Source organism: Cyanistes caeruleus, chromosome 1 (assembly GCF_971803275.1).
Source record: "Cyanistes caeruleus chromosome 1, bCyaCae1.hap1.1, whole genome shotgun sequence".
Lineage (NCBI taxonomy): Eukaryota > Metazoa > Chordata > Aves > Passeriformes > Paridae > Cyanistes > Cyanistes caeruleus.
The window spans coordinates 123,820,220-123,847,286 of NC_141701.1; the positions used below are offsets into that span (position 1 = coordinate 123,820,220).

The following is a 27,067-nucleotide window of genomic DNA, read 5'->3' on the forward strand; positions in this document are numbered from 1 at the left end:
GGTACAAGGTAAAGAAAAATAAAAATTGAGGGATGGCAGCAATCATTCTTAAGAAAAACGTGACATGTGGTGCCGCAAGTACGATTTTAATAATGTGAGGGGTTTTGCCAATAGGGACCATAGAATCATAGAAAATGTTAAATTGGAAAGGACCCATCCAGGTTCATGGAGCCCAACACCTGGTGCTGTGCAGGACACCCCAAGAATCACACCATATGCCTGGGAGTGCTGTCCAAACATTTCTTGAACTCAGACAAGTTTAATGCTGTGACCACTTTTCTGGGGAGTCTGTTCCTGCCCTGGAGGGAGTTGACAGTTCCTCCACGTTTAGTACTGTCAGCAAACTTAGTATTCCTTCGACCAACAACCTCGAACAACCTGTGTCCTGGTTGTTAATGAAGAAGTGGAAGAGAACTGGGGATGATGCTTTCTATTGGGATAACCTCTCTTCTCAAAGGAATTTTTAGGGAGAATTTATTCACCTTTTCTTTGAGGACAGTGGCCCGTAGATGTGATTTCTGACACTAGAATGAGAAATTTTTGGGGGAATTATATCATAGTGAGAAGAAGACTGAATGATTTGTCATTGGAGGACTTTCCAAATTTCTAGGATTTGATGTACCTACTAGTAGGAAAGTAGTAAGAAATATGTATGAGTCTAGCAGAAGTGATTTTTAATTTCTATTCTCATAAATATTCAGTCTACAGGTCATTTGCTTTTCTTATTGATTTATGAGAACTCAGACTACTCTTTGTTCCCATGAAGTATAACAAGCACAAAATGAACATCAATGGTTTGAGTTTCTTTGCACTATAACTCTATGAGCTGCCTTTAGTTTCTAGATTTTTTTAAGTGATATTATTGAAGACAGAAGAACTACTCTGAAACTGCTTTTTCAATGACAGGCAAGATTAACTGAGACACATTTACTATAGACCTTGCATTTGCATTTATTGATCCTGTAGATGTGAACAAGGAAAACCTTACAACAAAATTGTTATATAAGGGATGGGGATATCTTTAGGCATACTGACCACACACATAATCAATTAAAGAAGATGAGGTTCATTTCTTACAGAGCCTTAAATATAAATCTTCTCAAGATCCTTCTCGAATTCTTACATGATAAAGAAAAAAAATCCCTAATGTTTTACTTAACTATTATCAAACTGTGGCCTAGATTGTAAATAAAAAATACAAAATAAGACCTTCTGTTCCCATGTTTCCTTCTTTAATCGACATGAATTTGAGGATATTCAGGGCCTTCCAACATCAGATATGTTATATGGCATTCATTCTTTTCCCACAGGACTCTGAATAAATATTAATTAAAATTAAGCTGAAATGTTCAGCTTTTTAAATATGTATCTTTTTTATTTTTTTAAATCTACTTTTCTTCTGGGTAACAAATGTGAATACAGACTTGTTTCCTGCCTAACTTACTTTCCCATGCTTCTGTGTTTTCTTCTTTTTTGTCCTTTTTTGTATGAAGGAAAGAAATAGTTTTGAAGAAAGCTGAACTCTCAAAATCCACTGGGTATTGTTTTGTGTTAGAGATTGCGAAGCATAGTGTGCTAACAATGGGCCAAATACTGTACTGATTTCTCTGGGATAACTTTTGGATTTGGGATTTTTGCTCATTGAAGGAGAGAACTTTGCCACAGAGCAGAACACCCAGAATGCTTTCCTGAGTTAATTTGTTTATTCTGCGATGTAAGATGCCACTGGCCTTTTACCTGGCAACGTTACGTATACAGATAACTTACAAGATTACAAAAATGCTAATTCTCTAAGCTCTGCTCTTAGTACCCAAGTATCTGGCCAATGTCTGATATTATCTGGAATACAAGGAAGGAATTTTGCTGATTATGCTCAATTTTGGCTCACCCTCAATTCTTTAAACTGACTCCTAACATGTCTCAAATACTTCAGACTTTATGCTCATTGCTGTGGGACATTCTAATTGAAATTGAACTTTCCAATGCAGTGAACTGATGGTCAAACATCTAAATATGAGTGGAAGATAAAGTTTGTGTCTAGTAAGAGTATTTATATGACAGTAGTGCCCACAGAGCTTGTTAGCTCATGGACTTGGATTGTTAGTGAACAGAGGAGTTTGAACCAGATAACAGAGAAGGATGATAAGATATAATGATTTGGACATCAGGAATAATCTTGGACATGAGGAGAAACCTTTTTTTGGAAAGGATTTTAAACACTGGAAATGTCTTCCCAGGAAGGTCTTGGAATCACCATCTTAGGAGGTGTCCAAAAATCGACTGGATGTGGCACTTATTGTCATGGTCTAGTTGACAAGATGGTAATCAGTCAAAGGTTGGACTTGATGGTTTTGGAGGTCTTTTCCAAAGTAAATGATTCTGTGATTCTGTGATAATATATTGCATGGTAGAGGTTTGGTCTGATTTTAAAAATGGTCTCACACTTCTGGATAACACGCATTGTAAACACACCTTTGTGTAAGGCTTCAGTGTCCTCTGCATGGCTGTGGGGACGGGGGGAATGTGGAGTGCAGAAAGCACTGAAGCTTCTCACAGAACGCTTTTGTGCATCTCAGCATAACTCTTCCTTGAAGCCCAGGCCAGAGTTCTCACTTTGCAATTTCTTGGAAAGTACAGCATGGAGTCAGATAGGGGTTATGGAATTTATAACCCTAAATGTTGTTATTAGTAACAATTTCCAGTTGCTGACAAAGGCAAAGCACCACACAGTTGCTCCATAAACAAATATTTATGTATAATACATGGAAAGTGTAAACAGCTTTTGCAGTGTTTCTTAAATAATTTCTCAATGCGATCAAGAAGTTAACCTACAAGTGTTTCTTCCTGAACAGACTATTACAATCTGTTATTATCAGATGCACTCACAGAATTCAAGTTTGTCTTGTAACATTGACTTATAATGTAAAGAATCAGTAGTGCATTTGGACCTCAGTGCTTTAACAAATGTATATAAGGACATTCTTTCCTGTGCAAACTCCATTTCAGAAATTACTTCAGTCTGTGTGGCCTGGAATACAGAGGTGAAACAAATTTTTTTTAAAGCTGAAAAAAATATTTTCACTGTTTCTTGTGACTTTCAAAAATGCTTCTCTTGTCAGCAAACAGGGGTTTGGCAGAGCCTTAGAACAAGACATATTCGGCCCTTTTTAATGACTTGCTTGCATCAGCTTATGTGGGTGGCAGAAAAATCAATTATGCCAAACCTGAGCACTCAAACATTATGAATTTGGCTCCAAAATTCAGAAATCTTTTTAAAATGAATGAACTTAAAAGGAATATGGTGAAGAGAAGGGTCTTTCTGCCTGCTCTGTGATGGTTGAGCATTTTGATTCATGATTTTAAACTTTTGCCTGTGGCCAATCCAAACCTGAATCTATTTCAAACAGGGAAATTGCACTTAAATTCACGTGGTTTTTTGCAAGTTTCCAGAAGTTGGGCTTTTAGAAACATTACCACATGACAAAAGACTACCAATAAAATTATAGTAACTGCTGACATTGAAAGTGTGTACTCTGTAGCAATAGCATTACAGGTTTTGTGATGAGACCTGACAGTAACATTACTCTTTCTCTATCATTTAGCTCATCCTCTAGCCAAGACCCTTGAGCTTCCAGGAACACCTGTGTGTGTAACCAGAACTGGTCAGAAAGCAGCAATCCCAATCCAGCGTATTTTGATATTTCTAAATTTAGTTTCTTTCACACAAAAATGAAATTTAGACATTCCCTTTGAAATAAAGCTGTCTTCGGACTGCTTTGCTTGAAGCCCATACTCAGAGGAAAAAACTTGGAAAATTGCATTGGCCTCATGGCATCCTTCAAGCTCTCAAAAACTTTTTCACTACAGGAGTCAAAAAAACCATACTTCACTGGAGTTTCCAAGGAATATGGTGTTCTGTCCAAATGGAAACTTTTAGCAATATATCAGGTTTGTTTGGTTTCTTTTGAGAGGCAACACATAAGAGAAAAATATTTGTGGTCCAGGTCGGAAAAAAAAAGAGGTAGGCCCCACTCAGCTTTTTTTTATTGTTTTATGGATGAAGAACTGTTCTTTGAACCTTGAAGAATTTGAACCTCTGATGTCCCAGGCTTTTGTAACAACCACCATCTGAGAGACAGTTGAATTCCTCCAGCATAAATCTGCCACACACATACAAATTTGAGCAGCTTTGTTTTCATTCCAGTATGGAAGACTTTCATGTTTCATTAAAAAAAAATTAAAAAAAAAATAAAAAAAAATATGTTTTCTAGAGTCAGTAGTAGTCTGAAAGCCTTGGGAAGGTCCAGCTCATAGGGAAGTCTGCCTGCCCTGGACCCTATGGGACAGGAAGTGGTGTGGTGAAGATCCTCCAGCTACTCCTTCTGGCTCCTAATTCACCCAGGGGAATTTCTGCTGGACTGATGCAAACACTGTTGAACAGAAGTCTGCTCTACCAGTATCTGACACAATATTGCCAGCTGGGAATTTCATCTCTGTAGGTATACTGATACAGCTATCTCTCAATTTCTCTGCATATATACTTATAGGTATTTATGCATGTAAACTTTAGGAATTTAATTTTGAAAAATTCCAATAGAAATTACTTTTAAATTTTTGTGACTAACTTTCTAGCTGACCAGTTTCTGGCCTAATTCAGCTCTAGGCCTTTAAGAATGTAAAAAGTGCTAAACAGCCTGCCTGCATGGGTAACTTATTCAGGAAAGACTTCAAAATGTGTGGGTCTAATTACCCTACACCCTTCCAGCTGAAGTCTTCACTTATTCTGTCTGCATGTAGGCAGTCACTGGGTTCAAACAAAACAATTTTCTCCTCTTCTTCTTAGAAATAACAAAATGCTGACATTTGACACATCAGTTGTACAAGTAACGAGGAAGCTGAATGAATGTGTTTTTGAAAAGCACCAATTTTTCTTTTCCCTCTCTTTGGGAACCTCCCTGAAAATTTGACTTAACTCCAATTTCTTCAAAAATTGGCCAAGACATAATTCCCAAATTTCCCTTTCTATCTCTCCCCACTGAACAATATTATACTTCCCTTGACATGCCTGTTAACTTTTCTGGGAATCTTTATACAGACCACAATAAGCTCAATATTTTCAAGATGAAAACCCACAGCAGCTTTTCTTTTGCCAGCCTCTAAACATCAGCTCTTTTCCTTTTTCTTTTCCTGTTTAATGCCAGTGTTAATGTCAGCCTTTCTCTTCCTCCATCTGCAGCTGAGCTGTTATATACATCCCACACATCCAGACCCTTGTGTATTATTTCCCTCTGCTCAGTTTTCAGCCTGCATCCCTTTCCCTTCGTCCTCCATTGCCAGCATTATAGTTCATACAGTGCTTATCTCATGTCCTAACTACACTTTTCCAGTTTACTCCTCCTCTCTATGCCTTGAAACCATTACATACAGCTCCCAAAAACAGCTCTACTTTTTTCTGACCACTTAGCAGGAGGAGAAATCAGATGACATGAGATTCAAAATATTCTACATTTTTCCTATTCAGGTGTCTTCTCCTTTGCCATGTCTCAAAGCTTCTTCTGAACAGTTGTACAGAGGTTCCCTGATATTTAATTCCCATTTTAAAGTATCCTACTTCACAAAATCTCTAATTATACCACTGTAAAGGATTAGTGGTTTTTCTGCTTTTGGAGGTGGCCTTGTATAGACACTGCTGCTAACTTATTGCAGAGGGATATCTTTGTCATATTTTGGCAAAGCCAATGATGTGTATAGAAGCATTTATATAAAGAACTCACCTGTTTGCCTATTAATTACAAGACTGCAACCACCATTCATCCATCCAAAGATTCTCTGCAGCAAAGTCTTTTATCAATAGGAAACATTCATTCTCCCTTCTTTCTTTATGAATGCTCCAAAGGGAATCATAAAATCATCATAGAATGCTTTGGGTTGAAAGGGATGTTAAAGATCCTCTAGTTCCACTCCCCTACCATGGGCATGGACATCTTCCACTAGACCAGGTTGCTCAAAGTTCCATCCAACATGGCCTTGAAATCTTCTAGGGACGTGGCATCTGCAGCTTCTCTGGGAAACATGTGCCAGTGTCTCACCATCCCCACAGTAAAAAATTTTTTCTTCATATCTAAACCTACTCTCAGTTTGAAACCATTACCCCTCATTTTATCAGTGAAGTCTCTTGTAAAAAGTCCCTCTCCAGTTCTCCTGTTGGCCTCCTTTAGGTACTGGAATGCTGCTCTAAGTCTCCCCAGAGGCATCTCTTCTCCAGGCTGAACAGCATCAGCCCTTTCAGCCTGTCTTTATAGGAGTGAATTAGCTATATCAAGCACACTTTAAAATCTGGAATTACATTGTCCCTTAGCTATTACGACATCCAGTAAAATGACATACGAGACTCTGTAATTTCATCTCCCCAAAGCATTAATGGTCTATGCCTGCTCAACTGTTATGCTTTATGGCCTTAATTTCTAGATAGACCTTCTGAAATCTGCTTTCTGAGATTAGCAGTGCCCTCTTGCCTGATTTGAAACAAAAATAATTGGAAAGGCACATGTACCAGCTTCCAGTTTATAAGAGTTCATTATTTGAAATCCCCTGAGCTCCTCCAATTAGAAAACAACTTTTTGACTTAATATCCTTCAATTGTTAAAAACTTGCGTCACTGAGAGATCACAGTGAAACGTAAAGGTCCCAGCACATTGGCACTTGATTGTGAGGGGATGTGATTGTTCCACATTTAGACTGGAAAGGGTTAGGAACTCCGCTTCCCAATGTGCTTAATGAATGAAAGGAAAATTGGACCCTTGAGCCAGAGGCAATGACCTAACTGAGTGAAAAATGTTTGCAGGTTAACAAGGGCAACTGTTCCTTGCTATAATTCCCACTGGAGGTGAATGACAAAAAAGGCCAATAAACCTCAGACTCTGGATTATTTATTAACCTGTTTTCTTCCTAGAAGAAAAGACCTTACTGTAGATCTTGAGAGACAGAACTGAAAAAGTGTCTTTTCACAAAAAGTAAATTAATGACCATGTGTACTTCTTAAAAAGATTAAGGTATAATATTCAGTATCATTGTATTCTCTGTGATCAATCAGATTTTTCAAAAGGCAGCTTCACTGGTACTGATGCTCAAGGAGAGCAAAAATAAAATTGTGATTAAATGACTCTAATGTAAGCCATATTAGAACAAAATGTAGCTGGAAATGACATATAAGCATTGTTGACACTGAATCACAGAAACATATTTTATGTCTTGTCTTTACAAGCACTGCTGCCTAACATGCTGACACAGCACATCCATAGCTTTCCTTCAAGTACTCAGAAAGTAGGGTGTGGTGGGATAGCCAAGCGTCCTGATGGAGAGCGGAGTCTCTCTAGCTGGAAGTCACGCAATTCACTTCTCACCCTGGAGAGCAGACTTGGTTTCCAATCTAAACCGTTTGTAATGAAGTAATGGAAAGATTACTGTTGTCTACACTGAGATCAGGTCTGGAGCCTAACACGGAGGCAATGGAAAAAAATTGCAGGCTAAGTGCAGAGCAATGCAGGAAAAAGACTAGTAATAACCAGTAGAGCAGCTGTCAAACTACCTTTGCAAAAAATTCTGTGATGCCTTTTCAGGAAACAGTGTAGACTAGTCAGGAGAGAATTGAAGGGTATGATCCAAAGTTGAGCTGTTTCAGTGGGCTTTGTATTGTATTAGTCCCTAACAGAATATACAAATAACATATTGCTTCCTGTATTTGAAGTGCCAAAAATGAGACAGTTGCAAGCATTCTGCAAACCATATGTCTGAATCAGTCTGGGACGAAGCAAAAGGAAGGAATATGAATTTACATAATGCAACTCTCTCTGCAGCATAGATATGATAATCATAATGCACAGATGTATTTTCAGTAATGGGAACTGCATTTGACTTTCTTGTTAAAACAACCCTGCATTTTTCAAAATGCTCTTTCTTTACCCTGTTGTGTGCACGTGAAAAGGTGAACACTATGTTTATGTATTGCTTTCTTTTCTGAATGATAGAACAGTCTTCTTGTATGGTCTTTGGCTGCAGGCTTATATTGAGTTCAAAATGGTTAAACAATTTACATTTGATTATTAATTCTTAGGTAAAGAAAATATCAAAGAAGAAGAGCTTTGCTTTTCATCTCAATGATTTCAAAGAGTGCAGACTGAGCAGCACCCCATGTTCTTTTTCACTGGACAGCTTTCCAGCCACTCTGCCCCCAGCCTGTAGCACTGCTTGGGGTTGTGGTGACCCAAGTGCAGTTCCTGTCCCCTGGGTTTGTTAAACTTCACACAGTTGATCGCAGCCCATTGATCAAGCCTGTCCAGATTCTTCTGCAGAACCTTCCCACCCTTAAACAGATCAAAATTCCTACCCACTGGGTGTCATCTTCAGACCAACTGAGCAGGCACTCAATCCCCTCATCCAGATCATTGATAAGGATATTAAACAGTGCTAGCCACAACACTGGTCCTGGGGAACACCCCTAGTGATCAACAACCAGCTGAATGTAACTCCATTCCCCATCAGTCTCTGGAACCAGCCATCCTACCAGTTTTCTTCCCAGAAAAGTGTTCCCATCTAAAACATGAGCAGCCAGTTTCTCCAGGAGAATGCTGTGGGAGATGGTGACAAGGGCTTTATTAAAATTCAGGTAGACACATCCACAGGCCCACCTCATCCACTAGGTGGGTCATATTGTCACAGAACGAGATTGTCTTTCCTAAACCCATGTCTTGGCAGCTGCCCTCAAGAAGGCATGCCAGGAGCAGATGGCAGTGCTTCTCATGGAGATTCCCAGTTCCTATGTTGCCATCAACATTGTCTCTAACACCAATGAATTAGTAGGTGTTACAGCTGTTTCTCACAGCTTAAAGCTTGGTTCAGTTATAGGGAAGTCTTCTCACCATGAAATTTCAGAAAGTTCAGAACTTGTCCTTCCTCTATGCGCTCTTTATGAGATCCAGTGCTCCTAAGTTGGGTGCCTGAAATCTTAATCCTATGTCTTTGTCTAGACAGGCCAGATGTATTTCTGATTTTAAGAGGAAATTAAGTGAAAACGTGCCCATTGTTGCTGGATATTGGCAGCAAAGTTTTATATCTTGTCTCTTTACTGCATATTCTAGGGAATGTGTAAGTCTGTGCAGTGGATCTTTTTATTAAAAAAAAAGAGGGAAGAAGAAATCAAAATAATTAAAATGAAAAAATAAGAAAGAGGGAAAAAAAGAGACTGGTAATATCTAGGTTAGCATAAAATGTTTCTTTGAGTAAGTAGCCAAATTACTAACTATAAAAGGGTAGAAACAAAAACTCTTGGTAATATGAAAAATTTGTGAGTGAGTAGGAGGTCAGGACTACAGTGACTTGTAATTCAGCTCTGCTTGTATTAAACCTGGATATGAACTTCTGAACTAGGTTTTCCACAACCTTTCCAGTTTGGGTTATTGGTTAAGAAATTATTAATCATGAAATATATCAGTTTCTTTCAGAGTTATATGTGATATTGATGACTCAGATGTACTGTTCAGAGATTTTAAAAGCTTGCTGCTCTCAGTTATCTTTTATAGGTTTTTATAAATATATACTTCTGTTTGTAACTAATGTTCTTCTATATGTATTGTTTCAGGGTTTAAATAATAAAATTTTCTTCATTAGAATCCTTTAAACATGATTTTTTTTTTTGTTAAATTCTAAATAGGATGAAATTAAATTTAGTAAAAAGGTAAGGTTTTTTGACACAAAAGGTATTGCTTAATTCTGCATGAACTCTGTTCTATTCTTTATCTTATTTTCGGTAGGCAACTTGACTGTTGCTTTTGGATGTCCTGGAGGAAGAAAAAAAAAGGGTACATACTAGAGCTTCAAAACATAATCCATGTGTAGTAAATAAAGCTTTTGTATTATTTCCAACAAAAAAAATGAAATCTTGCTTTCTTTACTAGGTACTTTTCCCAGTCAAATGGAATATAAACTGAATAGGCCATGAAAATTCAGTGACACAGAACTCCATAAAGGTGTTATAATTACCCTAAAGTCCTACTTATGCAGCAGTTGTTCCATACAATATTTGTAAACTTCGCACAATTGACCTTTTTTGCAATCCTTAAACAATTGCAAGCGTGTATAGTAACATTTGGATGTTACTACACACGCACTCACATCATCACTGGCCATGATCTTGTCTCATAAATTAAGTAAGGTTGGGTCCTGTCAGTTCTTGGATACAAGGCCTCCAAGGAAAACCCAGATGGTGCAGGCATTGATAGCAATTCAGTGGGAAGACCACCTACTGTGTTAGTACTCATTTTTCTTCAGGATTGGGAGCATTGTGTTTGGAAGGATGTTGCTGCATTTTTTTCTGAGGTTAAAAATTAAGAACCTGACCAAAATTAAGTATTTCAAATCATCAGAATAATCCCATAGCATGTTGCATAAGAGAATAGAAGTGGTTCAAATATTGCCAGCTGAAATCAGAAAAATATTAGAGTTAATTGAAAATATATTTTTCCTTTTTTTCAGTCTCTTTTCATTCAGCATCTATCCACCCCCTCTGATGACTAAAAACTAAAAGCAATTTTTATCTTCATCAGCATTTCCTGTAAGCTTTTGCAAAATATTCAGAACTCAAAAAAGCATGACTGCAAAAGAAACTGGGAACTTCCTCAGCTGGGAATCTGTAACTTTGCCTTATCTTATTATTTCCTTTGGTGGCATAGAACAAATAAAATGTTAAAATATAATCAGTTTTGCATTATTTTATTGACGGATATCATCATGTCCCGTGCACCCATTAATTACCCTCTCTGGGCTAGGGTCCCTGGTTACACCATAGAATTTTGGTGGAGCAGGAAGGGGAGCAGGTAATAAACAGTGCTGCCTGAAAACCTCGGGCCAGGGGCAGTGTGGCAAGTGGAGCACTCTTTACCATGCATTGTCTCAGTAAAGTGCTGAGTTACCGCTGCAATGCATTACAAAAAGTCTCATTTAAGAGAGATTTTTGTTATGTTCCCCCTGACATGCTTTATAAAAAATGAAATTATTCACCAAGCACAGACATTTATCATGAAAGTGAGTCTCAAACCCAAAAGTGGATGAGAAGCAGATACAGCAGAAAAAAAAGATTGTGATAAGTCCAGACAGGCTATATAGATATAGCTTTCTTCCCAGCTCAAATAGGAATAATATTGTTGTGATCTTTGAGTGCAGGCTGAGAAGGTTATAATTGTTTTCTAATGTTTAGCACCTAGAGTTTTAACATGGAAAGAGATTTTTCAAAGCCTAGAAGCTTTCATGGCCTTAGAAGAAAAAAACCTTTGGAAGTGACTATTGGGTAAGATATTCATAGCTGTAAGTAATGGATCTTTTTTCACAGAGGATGTGAAAGGCACATTTACTCTTGGAGCCTGGTTGCTGTCACTGTGCTGTGTCAGAGAAGGTATAGTGGAGTAAAACTTCACATAGTCACAAATGCTCAGTCCATAGTGCATTAATTGAACTTGATGCTGATTCTTCATAAACACAAAGTAGTTCTCAAGTCAACATTTTAAGGGAAAGTCACAAGGAAATTACGTGTTCTGAAGACATCAGCAAGAAATCACAACCAAGCAGGAATAACTGTAGACTCTGATCATGTGAAAGTCAGTATGCATCCTAAGGTTTCACACTGACTGGAGTAGATAAAAGAGGAGGAAACAGGATAATTAATGAATTTTGATCATAGTTTCTAAAAGAGATAGAGCTTATGAAAATGTATTTTGACTTTTTACAGATGCTATGAAAACTTTGCTGCTTGGAACTTGACTTATAGGATGGTAAAATGCTGAAGTTCCAAGAATTAATGTTGGTCAAAACTAACTTGGGCTCCTGGAAAGTAAAATAGAAAACCTCCTTTATTTTGCTAAAGCTTCAATTTTAGTAACTGTTGTGGCAGGGATGATAAGAATATTCTTAGTGTAAACACTACTAACAACACTAAACTTGAATAATTGAACTGTCTGATTTCACTATACTTCCTCTGAAAATATATCAGTGTAAATACAGATCTGGCCTTGACCCCAGATCTTCTTTTGGTGGAGACAAGAGAGGTGTGTTTAGGCATAATGCTGTATTTCTGCTCACCAGGAAGAACAGATACTCTCTTTCACTGCAACTTGGTAGGATGCCAGAGGTACTTTGGGGGGACAGCTCAGGTGAAGGAACAGAGCAGCATGACAAGGCAGCAAGACGAAGGAATGAAGCACTAAGGGAAAGAAAGTCTTGTGTTATGGAAGTGTGCAAATGCTAAACCCACTACAGGAGGGAAAAGAGGCTTTGATGATGCTGTGAGATTTTGCTTCCCCAACACCAGGACTCAATACTTTGATATTTGTTGCTTCTCATTTTGAATTAAACAGAATATTAAAAACTAAACTTTTAAAAATTGAAATCAAGACAGGAAGATCTTTCAGAGAACTTCAGAGATTTTTTTTTTTTGTTAGATTTGTGGGGCGTGGTCAAAGTTTCCTAGCTACAGAATTTATTATGGAACACAAAGAGATGATATGAATTCTTTTGGCATTTCTAATCATAAAAGGCTTTTCTTACATGTTCATCTACTATTTTAGCAGGAGAAAATTTCAGCATATAACGTGGGCTCATAAAGGGGTAAATCAGGATTTTATAGTGATGGGAGTCATTCTTGTTTGTTGCAGAGGCTGAATGAGTCTGGGACTGCAGAAGGAAAGAAAGACCATCTTGCACAGGAACTCCATGGTATCCTGATAATTTGTCTTCTCCTCCTACCTCTGCTTCCTGGGAGGTGTTTGCAGATAACTGTTAAAACTTCCTTCTCAAAGGCATTCAGAAACTGTGTGCCATTGCTTTCTGGGTGTCTGACGGCAGAAGCTGTGGAGGACCAAGATGCACAACTACTCAACACTCAATTGCAGCTAAAGGGAATAGGGAACTGTGATTTTAAAAGCTATAAAATACTTGCTGTAATCTATTTTAAAAAAATCATTCCTATGTATGTGAAATTGGTATGTCAGTTCTAGCTATGTCTGCATTTCTGTTCATTCAGAGTAAGAATGTGGATGGCAATTTCCCCTAAATATGTGTAGATATTCTTGTAGTTTGTAGCTGATGGAAGCACTATAAAAATTAATGTTGTTGTAAAATTTGGGACAACCAACATTATTTCTTTCTGTGTACCACAATGTGACATGCTTTCACATCTTGAACTGAACAGATAAAATGGAATAAGTAGATGCTTGCTAAGAATATCCCCAGTGAAACACTTTTGCAAGTCAGTAATTTTTATTTTTATATGTATGTAGCAGGACTGAATCAACATTGTCCAGGTAGCAATATTAGAAGTTGTGTATTTTGAGTATTTTGCTATGAAACATCATTGCACTTTCACTGTAAGTATTTAAGTGATTGTAAGTAATACAGACTAGAATGTTTCAATAAAAAATAATTTTGTTGGTACAAAGCTTTATTTATATTTCTTAGAAGCAGAATCTAACTGAAATAAACCTTGTTTCTTCTATGTTGCATTTTTTCCCATTTTCAATTCTGAGTTTTCTTTTGTACTTCAGGTTAATTATTAAACTATGAGGGAATTTAAAGCCTGTTTAAGGCAATGTCCAAATGAGGAGTTCTTATTCCATAATACTAGTAAAATGGGAGTAATCCATTTATAATCATACCTGCAGTCTGCTAAATTGAAATATCCACCTCAAAACAAAGTTATTTTAGAACTCTGAATTTTGATTCTAGTTTTCTTCAGGCTTACTAACTCTGGGAATTTTTAAGAGATAAGACTGTCATTGCTAAGTCAGCAAAGTTACCAGCAGAGACATCAGCATTATTTTTCTGATTATTCATTATCAGCAAATTATTATTCAGCTCCTTATTCATGGTGCTCTGTTGGTGTCCTCTTCTTGGTGAGATGCCCTCTCTGTTCTTACTAGACAGGTCCATATGATGGCAAGACTTTATCAGGTTGATTGAAGAATGAGTATTTTCAAGTTCTGAGTGTTTAACATGAGACATTGTTAAAATCCTCTAATATTCAGATAGTGATCAACACCTGTCTTTGGAAAAGCTGTTTTCTTTGAGCTAGACCTATAAAATATTGGTCACCTCAGAACATATTGATCAGTCTCCTTCCCCACTTGCAAAAAAACCCTCATCTGGGCAAAACTAATATTGCTTCTACAGCTTACCATGAATATCAGAGCTTGGCAGGATTTCACTACCTTCAGTTTCCTCTACCAGTAATTCATAACAGTGATTTAATAAGTTCTGTCCTCCTTTGGAATATGGCCATGGTTTAAACTGCTCAGAGGCAAGTGAGTCAGATCAGGCTGAGTGCTACCTCCAAGCTAATCCCCTTTTCTCAAACCAGTGTTCCCTTCTGGCCTCTGTGGTTTCCTCTTTGCAGAAAGCACCCCTCCATATTGTATTGGTTAACTGCTTCTGAATTTGTATGCAATATGATGTAAGGTAGCAGATTCTCTGGCACACAGGTTATGCAATTTACAACCTGAAAAGGTAAATTATTGATAAATTTCTGGTGCTGCAAAAATAAGTGGAATTTTTACAAAGTAAGACCGGATGCGATCTTTGCTTGAGTTTATTATTCTGCCTTTTGCTCCCCCAGGTTTCCCATGCCTCTAGACAGACTCAGTTTAATATCCATCCCAGATATACTGCCATCTCCAAGTTTCTGGCAGTCGCTGTTATCTGTCACACTGATGTGCTGCACAGGAAAATTGTTCTGCATTTTTTTGGTGGAGAAATAAAAAGTTATTGGCATAGGTAGTTTGGAAGACAGAGCAGCTTTCTTACCCAGTGAGATATTATTGTGTTTCAGAAGCATCTGAAGGGAGTCAAACCCAGTCCACACATATGTTCAATTTTACATGGTGTGCTGAGGCCAAAATTTGGGGCCAGCTGCTCCTGAGTCTCTGGCATGTGCTTTTCTTTAACCACATAGAGCGTTGCCTGTCTGTATCTGCTTGCACAGTTGCGGCTTCAGCTTCAGAGCCATGTAGATGTTTCTTAGCCTCTCAGTGTCTTTAAAAAAAAAAAAAAAAAAGAAAATACATCATTTGGAGTTAAGGCTAAAGAAGTGGTTTGCTGTCTTTTGGCTTATTAAACTGCAGTAGTACTAGAAAATATAATGTGACAACTACTGCCTGACTTTTGCGTCTATACGGAATAGATTTTAACGTTGTTTTAAAACTTGCACAGTATAGGAAATGAAGCCTCAAAATTCATGTATTCTGGCTGCACGTAAACTGGTGCTTTTTTGTCACACATGAGGACAGAGATTAAAAACAACTTTATAAAGTATTTATGAGGTTTTGATTTACCACAATTATTTTCTCTGGCTTTTAGAGTCTCTGAATAGTATCTTAATGCTAGATCATATTTTCTGACAGCAAAACACCAGATACACTGTAATGATTTGGCACTCAGCCTTTTGGAATGAAGGCCAAAACTGGTTAAATAAATCTTTTTCAATAGCAAGGAGCAATGATTGCATTGTAAACTCTGCATAAATCTGTGATATTACAGAAAGCAACTGTTTTGCAATAAGTTGAATTGAAAAAAAAAAAAACTATGGAAAAAATTTCCCTTACTGGAAATATGTCAACATGGCATTTTGCTACCCGAGTCTTCTATACTGTTGCAACTGGACTTTTAATAATGTGACAGAAAGTGTTTTTCTTGATTATTGTACTCAAGATTGTGTGAGAATCCCAGACCGGAGTAGTATTTCATAAAAATATTAACTTTATTAATAACACATAAAATACATTGGGATTTCTAGTAGTCAGTTCTACACATGGCTAAGAAAAGGCAGGTGGTTTGTGAAACAGCATGAACTCGTGCTATGCAAGATTTCTATCAGGAGGGGCAAAGCTCTGAGTTACTCAGCTGGAGCCAGTGGTGTAAATATATTCACCAATGTGCATTTACTGTTGGTGGCTTATGAGTGTAGGTCTTAGAAGTGATGCAAGACATCAGGGTTGCTGTGCTAAACACTCTGCAAGGGTGTAGACAGACATCACCCTCACCCAGAAGAGCTTATAGTTAAAAATACAGATGTCTCAGACCTGATGGAAAGGGAAGCAGACGCTTAAGAGAAGCAATTTATGCAAGCCACAGGCTGCCAGTGGCAGCAGTGAAAGGAGGAGTGTTCCCAGAGGCTGAACCCCATGGTGCAAGCCGCGACTTTCCTTCCACAGGAGGGTACGTTTGTTTATTTTCCCTTCGGAGTTTCACGCGTGGAAGGACGGTAGGGAAGCGCAGAGCCACGCACTGATGTGAGCGCAGAGCCCACGGCTCCCTCCGGCAGCTCCGGGCGCGTCGGGCCGGGGGAACGAGAGGGCCCCATGGAGCTGCCAGGTCAGGACCTGGGAGCGGAGGGGCGGGTGCCCCCTGTGACCCCCTGCTCTATCTCTTCTTGAGAAACTACCTCGGCTTGGCTTTTAAAAAGGGCCAGAACCAGCTGAACAAATGTATGGCTGTTTGGTGTAACATTTCCGTGCAGTTCAGGTTAATAGTTCACTTACAGTGCAAAGATTAAATCTGTGTTCTCCAGATCGTATAGACTCTACCTCAAAAGAAACATCAATAGCAATAATGAGAATAATGATAACAACAACAATAAAATAAATAAATAATGATAATGATAATTTAACTTTTACATTATTAAAAAGTCAACGTCCGGGAAAAGATTGTCAGCAGAAATGGTGAGGGAAGGACAAGCCAGGATGCAGAAGTTCATCACAACCCTCAGGATGTTCATGGCTCACACAGCCCTGCAAGAGCAGGTTTCAGCTCCTCGGGCATCATGATAAGCCTTCTTATCACCTCATGAAGCTACAAATGAAGTGAGCGAAGCGCCGCCGCTGCCAGGGGCTGGGCGGGCCGGAGGCGGCAGAGCCCGGCCCCGCTCCCGCTCCCGGCCCAGCTCCCGCTCCCGGCCCAGCTCCCAGCCCAGCTCCCGCTCCCGGCCCAGCTCCCGCTCCCGGCCCAGCTCCCAGCCCAGCTCCCGCTCCCGGCCCAGCTCCCGCTCCCGGCCCCGCTCCCGCTCCCGGCCCAGCTCCCGCTCCCGGCCCAGCTCCCGCTCCCGGCCCAGCTCCCGGCCCAGCTCCCGCTCCCGGCTCAGCTCCCGCTCCCGGCCCAGCTCCCGCTCCCGGCCCCGCTCCCGGCCCCGCTCCCGCTCCCGGCCCAGCTCCCGCTCCCGGCCCAGCTCCCGCTCCCGGCCCCGCTCCCGCTCCCGGCCCAGCTCCCGGTCCCGGCCCCGCTCCCGGCCCAGCTCCCGCTCCCGGCCCAGTTCCCGCTCCCGGCCCAGCTCCCGCTCCCGGCCCAGCTCCCGCTCCCGGCCCAGCTCCCGCTCCCGGCCCCGCTCCCGGCCCCGCTCCCGCTCCCGGCCCAGCTCCCGCTCCCGGCCCAGCTCCCGCTCCCGGCCCAGCTCCCGCTCCCGGCCCCACTCCCGGCCCCGCTCCCGCTCCCGGCCCCGCTCCCGGCCCCGCTCCCGGCCCCGCTCCCGCTCCGGCCCGCCGGGACCCCGCGCTGCAAGGGACGGGGCAACATCCCCGGGAGCAGGCTGCAGCTGGGAATCCCGGACGGGGTGGTGGTTCGGGAGGGCTGCAGTGAGTACATGCACATAGGAGAGGAGCACTGGAATACAGCCAGAGCCCAAATCCTTGAGTCTTAGCAGCTGAAAGATGTCAAATGCTCTCCTTAGGCTGAAAAGCGTTTGGCACGCTTCCGGAGTGTGTCAGGACAAGGCTGGCACCATGGTGCTCCAGGGACCGCGAGGAAAACCTTAGGATTACAGCTGTAACGTGGCCACTTCCTCACTTACTGCCTTCAGTTTCAAACCTCCCAACCCATCTGAAACGGAGCGATGTCCCAGCAGGATGCACTTAGCACATCTGATTGCTTAATTATTATCTGCCTTTCCACACAGCTCGAATCACAGCTTCACCTGCTCATGTGGCACCCACATGTGCTGTCCTGAACATCAGTGTGAGCGGCTTGGGATCACTGCCACTCTGGTATCTTCTTCTTCTTCTGCCCTTGTTAAAGCTCCTCATTCCCCTAGGTATGGAAATGTAAATGCATTCACAAAATAACTGGGCATCTAGCAGAACCTTTGTTAACTGCTTTGAAAGTGAAAAACACCTTCTAAATGGAACAGTGTAAAAAGAATCTCTGTGCAATAGCTAAAGGTTTCCCAAGCAAACTAAGTACAGTTTTAAAATTTTTTATGAACTTCCCATAATTTAAAGCCACATGAACTTTAATTAAGTGCTGTCAGGATGGCTAGTAAATAAATGTCAATAAAAAACCATCATAACTGTTCTCTCAGGACTGTGTCTGAAAAAACATTTTTATTCTGAAAAAAATCCACTCCAAGTGTTTTTGCTTTCATTATGCAAAGAATACATCCCCTATCATCATACTATGTAATTAAAAGAAAAAGTTATTAGGTGTTTATCTACATTTCCAGTGTAAAAAATATTGAGCTGAAAGAAGCCTCAAGACAGGGTTGGAGATAGGAAGATGTAGGCAGAAAAAAAGGTTTTGAGAAAAGCTGTCAGTAAATTTATGTTCAGCAAAAGAATATGGGCTAGGAGAAAAGGCAAGTGGGAAATTTCCAGGAATTGGGTATTTGCTGTGTGTACTAATTACATCAGTTTGCTTCTGGTTATGTTCTGTAGCAGAGAACATAAGCAATGTTCTTGGGATGCAGCTTCTGTGTTTGATGCTGTGGCTTTGCATTCTTGCTTTAATTCAGTCATTCGAGGTGAGGGGCCAGAGGGCAGATAAGCTTTTTCCAAGCAGCTGTTAACAGGGTTTGCAATGTCTGCTTAAGATGCTACCTGAGCAGAAGTAGAGTGATTTAATAAACTGAGAGCTGTCCTGGGGCTTTGCATCCTTTCCCATCTCTGCCACTGCTTTCCTGCTGAATCACATTTTTAGGCTACTATCTGTTTCTTCTGTTAAATGCACACAGTAAACATTGCAGAAGCAATCAGTAGTGTATTTTCTTTCTAGGCAGAAAATGTGGTGTATAATAACTGGAAATTACTTTTATCTGGGATGTTCTAGAAGAGACGGCATTGTCTCCTCTCATCCTTGCAATAATATAAGGATGGTGTTAGTATAGTTTTTTTAAATAATTTCTGCTTGGTTGTTTCAATCAATTCAGAATAAATGTGCATCTATATCCTTTTGGGCCAATTTAAAATGCTTCTTTCATAATGTTCTCTCAAAGAACTTGGAGATATATACGAAGTGAAGTCCCTGTCATGGCAGGGGAACCTGGCAATCAGGAATCAATTGGTCATAGAGCACCAAAATTAGAGGTAGGGAGTGAAAAAGAGAACTTAAGAGTCAGTGTTTTGGAGGGCAGAAGAAGGTGTTCAGAAAGTATTCCAAAACTTAAGGGGGCAGCTTTACACACATACTTATCTTAGAAAAATACATTTTAAAATTAGTAGACTGTTCTCTATTTTCTTATCAATAGTGTATTCAACGTTTTAAAGTGGTTGCATGTCAAGATTATCACAAGTGTCCACCCTGCTGTCTAATTGTGCTGACTAGTAATTTCTAATCTGATAATAAGCAGTGAATTGGTTAACAGAGTTGGTACTTAAATGTGCATGTTTTGCTTCAAGGCTGACACCCTGGCAAGATGAATGGGGGAAGTTAACTTGCTTGATGCTATTGTTTTAGCTGGTGAGGATGAGGACTCCACAAGATGAAAGTATGTTGGTTTACATTGTCAAGGCTATCTTCACAACCAGAAGCTAGAAACTTCCTTTATTATGAGAAAACAAGCACATAAATTCTGGGAAATAGAATAAAACACTCCATTAATTTGCATGAAAGCCTTAAATCTTTCAGATTCATAGATTTGCTACCTGTGGTAATTTTTTTCTTCTGCATTTGGAATAAGAGTTTGTTGGGATCAGACAGCATCATTACTTGCATCCACTGATGTTCTATGACTAATAAAAACAGATACAGAAGGCATATTTTCTTAGAAATAAAGCTTTCTGGAAACGGTGCAGAAACAGAAAGAAAGTTTAACAGAGTGCTACCCTGTTCTATTGAAATCCATTCAGAAAAATAAATGAGGTTCTATTTTTGGCTTCCTTTGCCTTGTGGAAGGGTATAGGATAACTCATTTGATCTAGCTCTGCACCAGCTTCTCAAGTGTGAAACAAGAATGACTGAGTTGTGCATATTTTCTAAAATGTTGAGGAAATACAGATGAAAAATTATTATGTAATCCCTAAGCACCAGATTGGGTGACCTTTATTCATATTGAAATAATGAGAACTATTTACAGAGTAGCCTACTGTTCACTGTGAGTAAGGGTGAGAGAATCCAGGCTGGTTTTGTCTTGGCCCAGAAAATACTTCTGAACTGCTGTTTTCCTTTGGTTTTACAGTTCCACTTTCATAAGATTGAAGGGACCTGAAAATGAATGAAATTGCAGGTTAGTGAATGATACTGTATGCTTGAAGATATCCACACTCTAACAATCTTTGACTGTATCTTCAATTACCAGTATCTCTGTTGTAATATCACTGCTGGGATTTTCAGAAAAATAGCATGTAATGTCAACTCTGTACTTAAACTGTAACCAACAAACCCTGGGGAGCTATCAAGTTATCAGTCTTTAGTACTGAAAGCATAACACCGGTTTTAAGTATAGCTACTCAAAATGGGTCAAGTTACAGCTGGGTTGTGTCTTAGTGAACTAAAATTAATAAGGTGTTTTTAGCCAAGCAGAAAAATCCTTAAGTGTAGATATTTGCAATCCAGTTCCAGATTCTATAAGTTAATTTTTATTTAACCTGTGAAATCTAGGTGTGCACACACATACATACAGAAAAACCACCTGTGACCTGAAGTTCTCAGTACTTTGTTGCCCATAACCTCAAGCTGGAACAGAAACTCTAGCACTTCTGCATTCAAAATCTGGATCAGCTGCTAAGGTCTATGATGTTTGGGTTTGAACTTGTGTACTTTAGAAGTAGGTTATACACATTCTGATCTGAATCTAAATAAATGATAATTGGTAGGAAATAAGACAAAACTGGAATGTTTGTATTTCAGATGTATCCATAAATGTTCTCTCTTTGTAAAGGAAAAAATATTTAGAGATCATGATGTAAGACCTAAATGTGAGCAAGTCACTTCTGAAGCAGCAGTGGAGGAAACATCTTTGCTGGCCTGAGCAAAACAATTAATCATTGTCCTAAGCACTCTCTAATTAAATGTGTAAAGAGCAAATTGCTTGTCAGATCAGCTACAAAACTGAGAATTGAAGGCTTGTAGCAGCCTTCATGTTTCACTTTCATGCAGTGACTATTTTTCTGTGATTCTGTAAAGATCTCTATTTTCTCTCCAGTTCCACTGGTAAATCACCAAGAGACAGGAGCAGTACAGCCCCAAATGATTGGTCTTTTTTGTCAAATCACATGAATTATTACTGGGCCATTAATTCTAAGTGAATCTAATCCCAGTTCACTATTGTTTTTGAAAGAACTAACTTCTGTTCTTCAGCCTATTTAGCAAGATTGCCACCTGCTACCTATATGAACTCTGTGACACATGCTTCAGCTAAAGTTTCAGACAACACACACTAAGGTTGCTTTTGTGCTGTTCACTGAAAAGTAAAAAAATCAAAAGATATCTAAATGAATTACCACACTACTAATACAACCTTTAAGAAAACAGAGAAAATGCTAACCAGGTTTTTCCAAAGTTGAAATTTTTCATACAGAAGGAAGGGATATAAAAAAATACTTAGGACTATTGGCTTTACGTACGTGTATGTAATCTTTAATTTAAAAATTAAGAAGTTCAGAACTTCTGACAGGGAACAGAGACACACTTTCCCTTTCCAAATTGTGCTTTCTAAAATGTGAATAGCAAAGGAACACTAGACAGAGTTTTAGGATGGTTCTGCACTTAGTCTTGAGATGGATACATAAAGTGGTTTTGGTTTTTAATCAGAGACACCTATATGCTTTTCTCAGCATATTTTCCTGGGCATCACATAATTTTGTGCATATGTACATAATATCTATCTATATTAGAAAAGTGTTACTTCAGTCTTCCTGATGGCAAATTGAGGCACAGAGAGACTAAGGGGCTTTCCCCAGATCTTAGAGGACATGAGTTAGAGAAGGCTAAAAGATGTAGAATTTATGGTTAACTTCTAAAGTGCTCTGTAGCTTTCCTTTGGATAAATCAGTGCCAGCAATGAATTAAGCTGCTAAATGTTTATTTGAAAATCAAGCCAAACATTATTAATTTAATTTGATGAGTAAAATAAACCCCAGAAACCCAGAGTAAATCTGGAATTAACTTTATTTTGATGTGCATTTTGTGGAAAGGAAGAGCAAGATTGTTATTTTTTTCCCATCAGAAACATCTGTGTACTTTGCCAATATCTGCCTTGGCAGTACTTTACTAGTAATGTATATATTTTGCCTTTTAGAAAACTGTTTTCCCAAGGCTGAGAAAAACTGTGAGCAAAATTATGTGTCAGGAAACATTTAAACATGAAAATCTGAAATATAATTCTGATTTGATAAATTCAGTGTGAAAAGACACACTACTTAGCAATTCTTAACAGACATCTTTAACCTAAAAATATTATGTTGGTCAGGGGGAAAATGAAGGCAGAAATAAAAATTCACACAACTGAAAACAAGAGTAATAGCAATGAGTTTAAAACTCTGGGGAAATATGGACAATTGATACAGGAAGCTGAAAATATCTTTGAAAAACTCTGTAGAGGGTGGAGGGAAATAAGAAACAATACATGAAGTATATAAAGAAAAAGTGAGATCTTAGTAATGGTTTATATCCTGTTCTCAGCAAGGATAGTAAAAACATGGATCACAATGTGCAAAGGGCAGATTTGCTCATTCATCTCTGTTTTGTCAGAAAAGGCGGGAAGATCTATTTCTACCTTAAAGCTAATGAGAAGTATTTTATATCCCATCAGTAGCTAGAAATAATGCTGAACTTTTATTTTATTTTATTTTTTAAATGGGCAAGATCAGACAATAGATTTGATGCAAGCTAAGGTAGTTTATTTCAGCATACTAATATTTTTTTTTAATTACAGAATGCTGGGGAAATTGCAGAAAACTTCATTACTGCCAATATTTTAAATAAAAATCTGTTAAAAATCATACAAAAGACTGATTAAAATGTAGGTAGTAAAGAAATAAGTATAGAGGAGGTATAGCTATAGAGGGGAAAATATTTCTAGCATGGTCCTGAGAAGATCTTTTCTTTCTCCAATACCATGCAGCATCTTTAGCAAAGTCCAGAAAATGTGTGATTATCAGTAGGAAAAACAAGTGGCAAAATCATTTGATAAACAATTAATGATGATGAAAGAAGAATAAGCTAATGTGGAGTACTCATTGCAATAAATTCATTAAAACACAGGCAATACAGGCCAAAGGGAAAAGACTTCATAGCAGGTATTATTGGAAAACTGAGTCCTCTAGCAAAGACTTAAATACTAATTTGAAGGTAAGCTACAAGAATAAAACTATGATTAAAATATAAGATGCAATTCTTTTATGTCTAACCAATGGCATACGGATGGAGATGATGATACTCCATCTGTGTATGTCATTAGTGACAACATTCCTGGGATACTCTGTCCAGTTCTAGCATTTATGCTTTGTCAAGGACCTTTACAAACTAGAAGGGGCTCAGAAGAAAACTGCAAGGAAGGTATGAGGTCTGGGAATATGCTTCATCCTGAGACACTGAAGGAGTTCAGTTTGTTATAGGCTAGAAGGAGACTTCATCATAATCTGTAAGGCCATTAATGGAAATTATGTTCTTGACCAGTTTTGTTACAAATGAAGTCTAATAAGGTATTTTAAATTAATTTTAATTTTTTTAGTTATTGTTGTAACTTGATCATAATCCAATTAATGTTACAGATGGAACTACTGGAAATTTAATTTTGACAGTTCTGAGCTGGAAACAGAACACAAATATCAAGTGATAGTAGCTAATGTTTGGAACAAATTCTTACATAGCAATGTGCTGAATTTTCCATCTGTTGCAGTTCTTTAACTGAGCTGTAACATATCTACCAAAAAGACACCCAGAGTAGAACTGCTAGTACAGCTGGTGCAGAAATTGCTGTGTCTTGGTCTATAGTTTGTATAACAGGTCAAGTTAGAAGATGAAAAGTCACCTCATGGGTATAAAAATCAGCCAGGAAAAAGTAACTAGGGTATACATGGGGGTGAAAAAAAACCACTCATGTACTGTAAATACCAGTATCATAATAAAAAACACATTGGAATGGGAAAAATATGTTAAATAATAGAAGAAAGTATCACTGGTTTTAATGCTTCGCTAACAATTAAAAAGCCATATTTCTGCTACTTAGCCTGCCTTAACTTACTTACTCTGTACAATTCAAGTCATTTTTGCTAAGTACAGTATTGTCTAATTTTCTTTGCAACTTGTATTGATGAGTGAGTTTGAATTTAGTTTAAAGCAAATCAAACACAGTGAACACAGGAAAAATTATGGAATTTTATATATGGTTGTATGCACCAAGGAGGCACAGAGCGCTTTTCTTCAGCTATTCTAAAAAGAGCTGGAGTGCAGATGAGTCTAACAGAAAAGAAAAAAACCTTATACAAATGTATCACATATGTGTTTATGGTCTTCTGTCCTTCTTAACACAGGTTCTCCACAGGCACTTCAGCCTATTCCACTGCTAAATGGCTATATTAACAGCTACAACAGACCAAGGAAAGACTTCAGGTATTAAGACTTTGAGGTTTGTTCTTCTTATTTTGGTTGGTTGGTAGGTTTTGGTTATGGATTTTTTCTTTGTTTGTTTGGTTTTGTTGGTTTGGTTTGGTTTTGTTTTTCCCAAACAGAAAGCATTTAGGTCTGTAATGAGAAAGTGCCTTATAGCAGCAATGGGACATTTATTCATTTAAGAAACATAAATCCTCCAGTGTTATCTAGCAATCTTTGGGAAGGCTCATAGATTCAAATGCGCATTATATTTTGTGCTTCATACATATGGGCCAAAATGCAACTCTGTTGGCTCAAATATGTACATGATGTTATCTGATGCGTTGTCTTCATCTCTACTGAAATGGGCAGGCTTCTCTCCAGTGACCAAAACCATATATGGTTTCATGCTCTGCTTCATTTTGACAAAACGTCCCTGTTTATATTTCAAGCCTACTTATTAAAACACATATGTGCTTCTTGGACTGATTACAAAAGCGACTGCTTGACAATCTTCATTACAGACACTTTATGAACTTCAACAATAACAAATTGAAGGCTTCTTCAAGTAGGCAGTCATTTCACAATACTTTCTTTACCTGAGAGCTTTGACCATTTATATTGCTTGGTCTTTTCTCTGTCTCCTCTTATGCTTCTTCTGCCAGTTTTTCGTATTTGTTAAACTTTCTCTTCTAGTTAGAATATTTTTTGAGCTTGGAAACTTTCCAGGTGGAAAAAAAGGCTTTCTGTGAGCTTTGATAAATTGTTTTATTAATACTGAAAATGTACTAATTCCAGTTCTAAATGCAGGAACTCTGTGATTTTGTTTATTTGTTTACTTGCTGTGTTTTTACATCCTTATAAATTATGCTGCACAGGTTTTTTTCATTTTTTACACAGTTTCAGCCTAATACAGGAAGTCTTTATGGATTTCATCTATATCATTAGAAAATACTGGAGGTGAGAACATCTGGAAATAAACTGTATGACCCACTTTAGCATACTTTGCACTGTAAAAGCTTGTATATTATTTCAATGGCCCCTGGAGCTGCTGTTCTGGACAGTTTTGCTCAGCCTGCACCTCAAAACAACTCACCTCTTCTATCCCTTGCTCCCCCAAAATAAACTCGAAACGTTGAAGATGTGAGGGAGGATTGTGGGCATATTAATGCATAGACTACATTTGGTTAAAGATTACTTTTTGCAGTATTGCCTGTATTCTTCCATTTCAAGTCTCCCAGGGCAACCATGAAGAAATTGCTTCCTTGTCCCACCAGGAGAGTCACAATGGCCAGTATCTTGCTTGTTCCTGCTGTGTGGTGCTTTAAAGGCATCTGTAGTGAATCATTCATTGGTGCAGCAGTTTGCACATGGCTTAGTGAATGAAGCAGTGAGCTAATGAATGAACATTCCTACTTAAAACAGACATATATATTTTTCAAGTTGTATTCCTTCATCTCGGTGGCATACCTCAGCCCATTGGTTCAGTCCAAAGTAAATCCATAACATGTCATAGCTGGACAGACCTCTGATGAGTTTCTTTTCAACAAGTTAGCATACTGTTAAGCCATTATTTTCAAAGTCTCTAGTACAGAAGTCCCTTGTTGAACAACTTTGCTTTATTTGGCCAACTGTGTGAAGGCACGTTTGAGTGGTATTTTAAATTCCCAATTCATGAATAATATTCCAACACAAATGCAAATCTTTGTAAGCCTTGAACTACTGCTGTGCATTCTAATAACATATGGAAGGTAATATTGTGTCCGTTCTTAATTACTTAATTAAAATAATTTCTGCAACAATTTATATAGCTATGTATAGTTGTTTGGGGTGCTTTTTTAGAAATTTGTGTTTTCAGAATAAGTCACAGGAAGGGATTTTTACTGACTTGTCAATAGTGGTGAGTGTGAAAGCAGTAACTTCAGTAACAAGACGCTACATTCATTCCCAGTTGGACAGAGTCTTGAAGAGGACAGTGAGGCGGTGGTGGGACCTGTCTGGGGATCTCCTGGCCCTGCTCTGGAGAGGAAACCAAGGAGAGTGTTGGCTGGCTCGCTGAGCCTCCTGGCTGGATCTAACCTGTCACATTTCTAAAACACCCAAGCAACTGCGGGTGTCTTTTAGAGGAAGTAATTGCTGTTAGCATTCTTTTCCTATTGCTTTCTGACCATCTCAATACTTGCTTAAGGTGTTGCCTTAGCAGGAATGTGAACTGTATGTAGGCCTGAAGAAAATT

General features: G+C 38.8%; 1 long non-coding RNA gene across 3 annotated transcripts; it reads right to left on the minus strand.

Moving 5' to 3' along the window:
* Positions 1 to 12,452: 12,452 nt before the first annotated feature.
* LOC111924277 (uncharacterized) lies at positions 12,453 to 17,044 on the minus strand. 3 transcript variants are annotated; one of them, XR_002861566.2, is made up of 4 exons: positions 16,713 to 17,044; positions 16,578 to 16,618; positions 14,845 to 15,072; positions 12,453 to 12,894 (listed from the first exon to the last, which is right to left on the minus strand). It is a non-coding gene; the product is annotated as an uncharacterized LOC111924277 (long non-coding RNA). The 3 variants fall into 3 exon arrangements; XR_002861565.2 differs by having other exon boundaries at positions 12,453 to 14,024; XR_002861564.2 differs by lacking the exon at positions 12,453 to 12,894 and having other exon boundaries at positions 14,547 to 15,072.
* Between the last annotated feature and the right edge of the window lie 10,023 nt (positions 17,045 to 27,067).